Raw genomic sequence first — 11,045 nt, forward strand, 5'->3', positions numbered from 1 at the left:
CCCTACAGGTCTCCTAGCTGTATCTATGAAGTCCCATGATGCAGTCATGTTTTTTAGGAATTCTAATCAGTTTCAATAGGCCAAACTTTGTTTCATGGCAAACAAGGACTCTAAAGTTTGTTGTGGCCCGCCAGCTGCCAGCAGAACTCGGACAATGAGATGGTTGGGGAGGAACTTGGGACAGTCCTGAAATCTGGGGAAGGCTCTGATGGACGCTCTGTGTTGGAAGCAGAGATAGGGCCAGGCCATCCGACATTTCCCAGCTGCCTTCAGAGTCAGAGATAAGTGGGGAAGAAGAACAGCTGGAGCTGCTCCAGATGCATGTATGCACAGAGCTGTCAGGAGAGGAGAACAACTAAGAAACGGGCTGATTTGGAAAGAAAGGCACACATGGACACTGAATGGCCCCTCCCTGGGGAATAAATAGAAGCAAAAGGGGAGTGATGTTTACAAGAGACAATTAGTTCGCTTATTATTATGAAGATTTGCTTATCGTGGGTGGGTCGTTCCTTGGAGACTCCTTCCCAGGAACTAATTTACAGCTTTGCAACTGGAAGCTCCTAGTCTGGCAATTATCCAAGGACTGATAAGATCTGTTCTTGAACTTAACCCTTGGGAGGATTATTGCCGGGACTTTTCTGTGTTTGAATGCCATGAATTCACAATTACTAAATAAAGAGGGGTTTTTCGGGACATGGAGTCTGTTTCTTGGTTCTGCTAAGCCTGGGTCAGAACAATATTTGACAAATTGCAGCCAGTTCTGGCTCAGCTTTAAACAGACTTGATGTGACCCCTCTTTCCATGAAGAGATATAAAAGAATCAAAGAAAAATCAGCCATTCAGAAATATGTTGTTATATGGTTGCTGGCAAGAAACTGAAGATCTTTTGGCCCAAGCATAAATAATGTTAACATTTTCAGCCATGAATATTTATACTTTAATTATCTATGTTGCTTAATGCAACACATTCTGCCATATTTATATTCTGTTTTGTTTCGTGTTATGCCTCTTGACTGTAATAAGCTCACAATGCCATATTAATGCTTCCTATCAAATGTATCATATGAAGACTTGTATTAAAACTTGATGGCATGCTATTTTTAGTTTCATAGATGGGAAGTCTGGATAGCACACAAATCTAATAAACAAATTGCATATACAAACACAAATACATCTCACATCTTGCCAAAATACATTTGTTATGTAAAACAACGGGTCTGTTGTTCAGCATGAATGCTCAGTTTCCTAATCAAACTCAGGCTGTATCTGAAACCTCACACTTCCAAGCAAGAGGCAAAGAAAATCTCTACTTGGCACAAAGAAAAGAAGCATTTCCAAGAAGTAAACTCTTTTTGTAGGTTAACGTCACTTATACTGTGTCAATTGATTACTACAACAACAACAACAACAACAAAGTGATTCTGAAGGGATTGTAAGTCAGCTGTAAGTTCCTTCCCATTGCTACACTCAGACCCAGGGCTAAACCTAGTAAGTGTGGATAGCAGAGGACTGTTTCTAAATTATCCAACTTACTTGACTGATACCCACCACATCCCAGAAGCCATTGTTCTTTCCCTTTGCTATGCAAAACTCCTTGCTTGGTGAATAAAAGAGCAAACATGCAAAGAAAATGAATGTTCTTTTCCAATTACAATACAATTACTGCTCAGACCAATAATTAGAGAGCCTGAATATTGCACATTTTACTGGTCCATACCAAGTGTCCTTTGCACCAGTGGTGGGATTCATATTTTTTTTACTACCGGTTCTATGGGCGTGGCTTGGTGGGTGTGGCAGGGGAAGGATACTGTAAAATCTCCAGTCAGAGGTGGTATTTGCCGGTTCTCTGAACTACTCAAATTTTCCGCTACTGGTTCTCCTGAACTGGTCAATACCTGCTGAATACCACCTCTGCTTGGCACATTAGCACAGCACATGCTTTTACTCAACGTACTGGAGCTGAGTGTTATAGCAACACTTTAATGCCTATGGCACTAAAACCAGGTTTACTGTTCCACAACAATTGCACAATCCATTTTCTGAAGACTTTTTCATCTGTAGCCAGCCACACTGATTTAGTGTTCGGAAGTGCTTATCCAATTTTCCAGGTGGACCTAATATTTCAATTTCTAAATACCACATGGAAAAAGCCCATCATGATACAGTGTCAAGGTTTAATAATTACAATATTAATTATTGAAATCCCATAGCTATTTTCTAATGATTTCTTAACTTGGATCCAAGGCTCCCATTTGTATAATGCTGCTCATATGATGCTTCAGGTGGAGTAAGAAGTAAGACTTTCCCCCTGCAGTCCTCTAAGATTCAATTCCAGATGTTTGGGAGATCCTGTATAATTCTAAAATATTGTGGGTTTGTCAGTGGGATCCTTCCCCATCTACTAGAATGGAGGTCTCCAAGCCTTCATTTCTTTCAATGCTTTATGTTATTTTCACAGTATGTGGATATTTCTACTTGCATTCCTCAACTGGAATATTGGAAGGCTGAAATTTAATGTTAGATATTTTGTACACATTCCCTTCTTCCCCCATATGAAGATAATCATTGAGTACATATTTTAAATGTTATGTTAAAATTACCCTTAAATTGCATCCCACCTCCTGCTGCTTAATACTTAATTGCTTGCTCACACAAGCAGCAGATTTCAATATTTATACATTCTGGCCCAAAATAAATGTTTCAGTGTGATAGGACATAAGCACAAATTTAAAGTTACTCACACCCACCCCAGCATTTTCTGTACCCCAGGAAGTTATATTGGAAATGGAAAATGGGGGGAGTTGGAATCAATTTATTCACTTCCTATTTGACCTACCTCAAAATATCTTATTACTCTCTTCTCATGTGGATTGTTGGTACAATGAAATGGAAAACATGAAACATCTACCTCTACATCATAGCTGTAGGGCAATTATACCATTCTTTCATGTACATTCTATCTTGAGGAAAAATATTACTCATTTTAGATACAGTCATGAAGTAGAAATGTTAATCTGCTCCTAATTTGAGGTATATTGTAATGAACTTCATGGGTCCAAGAGGGTACAGAAAGTGATTCATCTACACAAATATTGTTTTATTATTGAAATAAAGTCCATAAAGACAGTAGGTTACTGGACTTGTTTAGGACTGGCATTCATAGGGAGAATCAGTAGGAAAATGCTAAACCTATGCTTCAGTTTCTTCTAGGTCAATGTTTGTCAGCCTTGGCCACTTTAAGGCATATGGACTTCAGTTCTCAGAATTCTAAGTGTTCAAGTCCACATGCCTTAAAAGATGCCAAGGTTGGGGAAACACTGATCTAGATCCAAGTAAATTAAACCTAACAGGAAGCCGAAAAACTGAATTCCTGAAGGAGGGCAATAAGAGTTTATTTTATTTATTTGCCACCTATCCCAACATGGGGTAGACCAGCAGTAAGCTCAAGTTAGGGGCAATCTCTTTCTCTTCCTCCCCCTTTGCCCCCCAGTGTTTCCTGATGAAATGGCTTGTTCAGAGAAAGCCAAAATTGATGACAGCTGTCAGAGGGACTGTCATTGGCAGCTGAAGTCAGGAAATTCCCACCTCTCCTCTCACATGCAAACTAGGCTCGCTCATGCATTTTATGATGGCTAATTCCATTTGAAGGGTAGGATGTTGCCCAAGAGCTACTTGATTGCAACTCAAGGGTGAGTTCCTGGCTTTATAACTTTAACTGCTGTGATGCCTTATTTGTTGACCAGGGGAAGGAGAGAAATAGGAGCAAAGGTACGTCAGGAAGTGCTTTGAGGTAAATGACCACTTGTGGTATTTTGCAAAGAGGGATGGGGGAATTTTTATTTTGTTTCAGGTGAGTAGAGAAAAAAATCAAAGCCAAGTGGTTTTTTTTAAATATATATATATATATATATATATATATATATATATATATATATATATATATATATATATATATATATATATATACATACATACACACACACACACACACACACATATATATATATATATATATATATATATATATATATATATATATATATATATATATATAAAATAAAATACACTATTTAGAAAAGGAGCATTTTTAAGATCATCTTACATCAATTGTATACCTTGGAGGCAAGGTAGAGTGTTGGATTTATATGTGGTTTAATAAATAAAACCTGGGCAGCTGAGGAAAACATGCCTTACTTGAGTGTTTTGTTACAATCTGCTGTGTGGGTGACCCAGTCAGGATTGCAATTTTAACACGTGGCCTTGATAATTATATAAAAAAGGAGGAAAGGTAAGCATAGAAGTTAAAATTGGTTAAACCCTTGTTGGAAAAAATGTCCATCTGGGTTCAGTTCCAAGTGGAGAGAAAGAAACTGGAAACATGGAGGCTGTTTGGAAAGATGGTTTAATGGTGGACAGGAGGACCACACGGTTTGAGGTCCTGGGCAATTGAGCACATGGGTGAGAGAGAGAGAGATTTATACCCTCTCTTGGGCTTTGACCTTGCTTCCTGTTCTTGTGGTACGCAAAGGCATGTATTCTGATTGGTTGTCAGACTCCCATGGGACCATGCAGGGGTAACTTTGTAGGCTGTCTTGAAGTTGAGTCCCAGGCTTGGTTGAAGCTTGCTGGATGATGCAATCTTCCCAGATGGGCAGAGGGCTAATGGGTAGAGATGGGTAGAGGGCTAATCCTATTATGTCTTGAGGGTGAAGGTCTTTTGTTTTGTAGATAAGATGGCCCAGCTTTTTGTTTTGTAGATAGGTTGGCACCAAAATATCTGCTGGAGGGAGGGTAGGGAGCTAAGGCTCTGACTTTTTGTCTTTAGAAACATGTTTCTCCTTTAGGGAAAATATAATATTCTGCCTTTTTAATATTTTCTAGAATATTTCCTTCTTCTAGGAGAAGGGTGGGTGCTAACTTTCTACATCCTTTATGTGTGAAAGACAAACACTCACAGGTGCAGTTTTCAAGTATTCTCACGAAATATGGATTTGCATTTTATAATGCCAGGCTTTTGATTGGGGCTATGTTAATTCCATGTACGATGATAAAAATTGAATGTTCTCATTTAACATCAATGTCCTCTGGGAATCATAAACGCAAAGCATTAGATTTGAACAACCATGTTCTGAATTTTGTAGCACTGAAATCTAGAAGACTTGCATTATGACTGATGGAATGGAATGGTTGAGTTATTTCAACTGCCAAATTTAACCAGAATGGCACGTGCTTCTTGAATCTGGTAAAAATCCATTGAATCAAACTACTAACATACTGTACAGTCATATTTGACTGCAGTTACAAACCTTCAGCTGACTGGGGAGTTTCTTTAAAAGATCTTTTATTTCAAAAAATGTAGGCTCTGTTGCTTGAAATAATTGATGAGCCATAATACTGTACAAGCCTCAGTTACCTGGAAAGTCATCCAATCATCATGCATACAGGATAATAGGGCTGTTTACTGTAGTGCATTGATTCTGCTTTTGGTAATGTTTTACCTTCTTCGTTAACTGGTACAAGAGAATTCAGTGTAATTACAAAAGCCCTCTGCAGCTACAAAAGTGCAGTTAATGAGCACGGACTACAGTACAGCTACAAAACAATACTGATTTAATAAAAGTGGATGTGTTTGCAGATTAACTGTTGCAGCTGAGCAGTCCCCAGATCTTTAGCATAGGCAGTCCTCAACTTACAGCAGTTCATTTAATGACCATTCAGAGTTACAACAGCACTGAAAAAAGCGACTTATGACAATTTTTCACTTTATGGCCATTGCTGCATCCCCATAGTCACATGATCAAAATTCAGAAGTTTGGTAATGGGTTCATATTTATGACGGTTGCCATGTCCTCAGGTCATGCAATCTCTTTTTGTGACCTTCTGACAGTCAAAGTCAATGGGGAAGCCAGATCCACTTAACAACTGTGTTATTGACTTAAAAACTGCCATAATGGAAATTTTGGGCTCAGTTCTGGTTGTAAGTCAAGGACTACCTGTAAATCCAGACTTTTGGGTTATCTGTAGGTGTATCCAGTGGTGCGATTCAACTGGTGCAGCAACTGGTTCAGTCAATGCGCAGCAGAGGTGGGTATTCAGCAGGTTCTGACCAGTTCTGGAGAACCGGTAGTGGAAATTTTGAGTAGTTCAGAGAACCGGCAAATCCCACCTCTGACTGGAGATTTTTTCAGTATCCTTCCTCTGCCACGCCACCAAGCCACAACCACAGAACTGGTAGTAAAAATATTTGAATCCCACCACTGGTGCACAGCATTTAGCAAAGACTATTTTTAGCTATAATACTTACTTTCTGCTGTAGCCCCAGTGAGTAAAACAGCTGATGCGCGGCAAACCGCTCTGCCACGCGAATCGGCTGTGCTTAAAAACAAGGAAATAAAGCACAGGAAAAGGGCAGGGGTGGGTGGATCGGGCCAAAGGATCACTGGAAATACCGGTTCACCCGAACCGATCCAAACTGGTAGAATCCCACCCCTGAGTCTATCTGATGACATGGCCAGAAAATTTTAGACTCTGATCTTAAGAATGAAGGAATCCTTTTGCCTGCAAGTCCTTCAGTGCTTAATACCGAAAATAGCCCACAGGGTTTCTGTTGCTTGTTTTCCCTTTCCAGTAGCTGATGCAGTGATCTTTGCAGTAGCTGAAGTGATAAAATAGAAGAATGTGGTTGGCTGTCCCTTTAAATCAACACTAAAGCAATTTGCCCAAGTGTCATTTGGAAGATTAAACAAAAATGATAGAGGGTTAAACATTGTCTTATCTTTCCAGCTTACTGCAGTTCTCAACATCTTGCTGTTATTGTCTTTCCCCATGAAGAATATGGTTCTTCAGGAAGGTGCTACAAACCCCAAATAGCTCTATTTATTATGCAAAGAAACCTTTTGAAATCCAATACACTCTCTTCCTAACAGACCTTTACACACATTCATTCATTCATTCATTCATTCATTCATTCATTCATTCATTCATTCATGTTGCTACCCATCTAACCTAGCAACTCTGGCCAGTGAATAAAATCTTAATAAAAACAATGACAATAAAATAGAAATTACAACGGGTGATAATTTGCAACAATGAGTTATAATATGACTCCCCATTTGTAAATCAAATGAAATCTTAACTTGCTAGCAAGACTTCCTGCTTGAACTGTCATCGTTTATTACAGCTTTGAAAAGACCACTAGTTAGGAGCCCAATTAGATGCCTTTAAAACCAGGATTTAGGAAGATGCCTGTCAAGTAATAATGCACACCAGTTGTTTCTAGTTGCTGTAGGAGTGGCACAGTGGTAGGATTCAAAAATTTTTACTACCGGTTCTATGGCCGTGGCTTGGTGGGTGTGTCATGGCTTGGTGGGCATGGTAGGGGAAGGATACTGCAAAATCCCCATTCCCTTTTCACTCCACTAACCTGCTTTCCAGCTCCTTTCTCCTGTGTAGGGAAACAAAAGAAGACCCAGCCAATCAGCTGGGACTTGGGAGACAGAGAATAGATGGAGGGCAGGGCCAGTCAGAGGTGGGATTTGCCAGTTCTCTGAACTACTCAAAATTTCCACTACCGGTTCTCCTGAACTGGTCAGAAGCTACTGAATGCCATCTCTGGAGCAGTCCTTGCTGTATTTTGCTCTTCCCTCCTCTTCTTTATCCCAAAGGATTTTTTTTCAAGAGGCAACCACTCCAGTTACCTCTTGAAAAAAACACCTTTGGAACACCCATGACCTGGATGACTGAGAATCTCCATAGACTAATCTTCTTTTATTTGCAAAGTGTGACTTTAATTCCCAAATCCTGACTTGACCACAGCACAGGTTATGGAGGATTGTTAGGTGTTCATTATCTATTACTCTTAATATCCATCTTTGTGCAATGTGTTAAAGATCGTAATGATATTACCAGTGTAGTTTGTATCAATGTCAGGATGCAATGATGCATTTCACAGAAATGTCTCAAAGGAAATCAAAAGGTTGTGTTCCATCACACATTGTGCTGACTTCCTCTTTTTAAAATATAGGCTTTAAGTGACTGCTGGGAATCACATTCTTTTCTGTTCTTCCCTCCCCTCTTCTAAAAAAAATGCTTTAGCTCATGCCTCAAAGTATATTTATGGTTAGGATGGATTACATGCGAAGTTTGCAAAATATCCTTGGGTCAGTCCATAAGTAGGAGTACAAAAAGTCTGCTATATTCAGTGTTAGGACAGAGGTAAGCAGAGTGATAATCTAAGGGTATTTTGGGGGTTTTGATCTGTACATTAAAAAAAGTGCCCAATTCTATTATCCTCCTTCTAGAGCAGGGGTGGGCAAACTACGGCCCGTGGGCCACACCCGGCCCGTTGGTCTGTCCAACCCGCCCGCCCCTGAAAAAAAATCGCTGGGCGTGGCGTATTGCCCTGCGCCGCGTGGCCCCCAAAGCTGCAAAACAGTGCGGAGCGCTCTCGGGTAGGAAAGAAAAGAACAACTTTGCAAAGGCCTCGGCTGGGAGTTCGAAATCACCTTCGAGTGCGACCTCTCCGAAGGTGAGTCCCCGCCGATCCCTTTTTTTCCGGGGCTTCCAGGCTTAAACTTTACAAAGACAAAGTTTGCAGGCGGGAGCGTCTTCCGGCCGAGGAGCGGGAAGGGTTCCGCCCAGCGGGCGGGCGGGCTGCTTGAGCCACCTAAAGCTAGGCCGCTGCTGTTGGAGCCTTGCCCTGCCTTGGTGCCCCGTTTCCCGGCTCGGCGGTCTGCTCGGCGGCACTTTAAAAGCCTGCTCACAGCACCCGAGCAACTTCCCAGCAACTTGCGGCTTCCTTTTTCTCGCGGGCGCATCTATGCCTGGCCCCGAACCGCGTGGTGGAGGGGAAACCCGGAGCGCCGCCGGTCGCCTCCTCCAAGCAACTTTCGGCTTCCTTTTAACTCGGTGGGCGCTCGCGCCTGGCCCCGAGCGCGGAGGGGAAGCCCGGCGGGCAGGCGGGCTGCTTGAGGAGGCGACCCGGCGGTGCTCCGGCAGCAGCAACAGGCAGTTCCGCCGGGCTCCGCTCAGGTGTCCGGCTGGGCTGTCAGGTTGCTACCGCCAAGCGCAGCTCCAGCTGCTCCAGTCCCGCGTTGCCTTGGGAAGGAAAAGGCAAAACCAGGAGCCGCTAAGCCCGAGCCTCCGGTGCCGCTGCTGCCGTTGCAAAGCACCGCCGCGGCTCTTCCTTTTTGCCTTTCCTTCCCGAGGCAACGCGGGACTGGAGCGCGCGGAGCTGTGCCGGCGGTAGCAACTCCTGACTTAGGGGGCCTCCGAGGGGAGGGGAAGGAGAAGAGGGGGGAAAGGTGGGGGCGATTCCCAAAATCTTGTGCTGACCCGGCCCGTCTGTCAAATTTTAAAAGTCAATGCGGCCCCCGAGCCAAAAAGTTTGCCCACCCCTGTTCTAGAGTGTTCGTACTCTCTAGTTACTTCACAAGGAGTCATCAAAGAGAAGAGAAATAGCATTTGATCATACTCAGTAATATTCTTGACCTAGCCAGTAATGATTTCTTTGCCATAGTTTGTCTCTTGTCAGTTATATCATAATCTTTGCCAAGTTGGGTTAACTCATTTACCCAGACATGATAGATAGTCATTGCATGAAGAGTACAACCTCAACACCTTCATTCACATTGTTTCATGTCTAACAGTAAAACTCAATTCTTAGTGTGTGACTCAAAAAAATTTCCAATTTCACACTTGATTTTCCCCTTGCTCTACTTGGCAGCTTTCATGCTTCTTGCCTGTCTCCATACACCGCAGAAAATGGATGTGATTTTCAGTCAAACCTTTAATAATTATTTGGTATGGGATAGATACATGAATTATAATATGAATCTCTACCTCACTTTGTCTTGATTAGCTCAGTCTTCTGAATCAGTAATTCTCAGTTTTTCCCCTCGCACAATAGCTTTTTCCTATGAAGAATAACTCTTCTACATTATTCTTAGTTAGATAAAGAGGGTTAGGATGTAGAAAAAAAATTTATCTACCTCTCTCCACACAAAACTAAATAAAAGTTATAATTTGAAGCATTAAAGTAGCAAGAATAGAGTACATATAATAACTTTCACAGCAATATTGATGTTAACATTCTAAAAAGACAGATTAAAAAAAAAAAGATTAGCAAGTTGTAAAGCTCTGTCCCTGGCCCAGCAGAGTTGGTTCACAGGTACTTTAATTTCAGATTCTATAACAATGTGAATATGAAAACTTATGATGTTGTTCCAAGGCAATATGAAAAAAATAATATAAGTCACCAATGAAATAATATTCAAGAATATTGTATCTCGGAAAAAGAGCAATGGGGAAAAAACTCTAAAAAGGTGACAGTGAATGAACCCACATTCAATCTGGTCTACATATAGCACTTCCTGGTTAGGTCTGAATCAAAGTTTCCATATCATGGGGGTTCCTGATCAGCTTATGTAGGCTTCAAATCATAATCAATCACACTTTTGTTTACAATTGCCTCATTTTGCTTTATTTTTACCAAGGACAAGGAAGATACTTTTTGTTGCTGTTGTGTGATGACCTGGGGCATGGCACAAAGGCAACACAGTCAGCTAATCAGTAGGAGTCCCTTTATTAGATCCAACTTTGCCCCCAATGTCCTGGTTACCTTCTGGCTGGAGAAAAATTCTCCTAGGAACAGCCTTTGGCTGCAGAAAATCAAATCCAAAACGTGGTCAACAGAAACTGTAACTAGAAGTCCAAACAAGGCAAAATGAGGTACTTAGTCTGGCAAGACAGGAGAAGGAATTCCAGACGTGAAGGCACAGCCATCACTCAAAATGGTTGGGAGGATGCAGGAACACAGATAACCAAAGTAAACACAAGATAAACTCATGTTTGTTCCCAGAAGGTGCCGTACTCAGCATGCATCTCTTTTAAACTTCCTTCCCAGATGTGGCTAATGAGGGGAATCAGGGCCCTTTCCTCCCCTATAAGCTATGCAACCCACGTTGCTCTCTCCTCCATTCTTCTCTGTGTGCCCTAGGATGAAGAGGAGGTGGGCCTCATTCTTTCTCTGAACTCCCTCTCCCTTG

This window comes from Notechis scutatus, chromosome 1, assembly GCF_049901735.1.
Source record: "Notechis scutatus isolate UNSWTSFEM ecotype Mainland chromosome 1, rNotScu1.2, whole genome shotgun sequence".
In the NCBI taxonomy this organism is placed as follows: Eukaryota; Metazoa; Chordata; class Lepidosauria; order Squamata; family Elapidae; genus Notechis; species Notechis scutatus.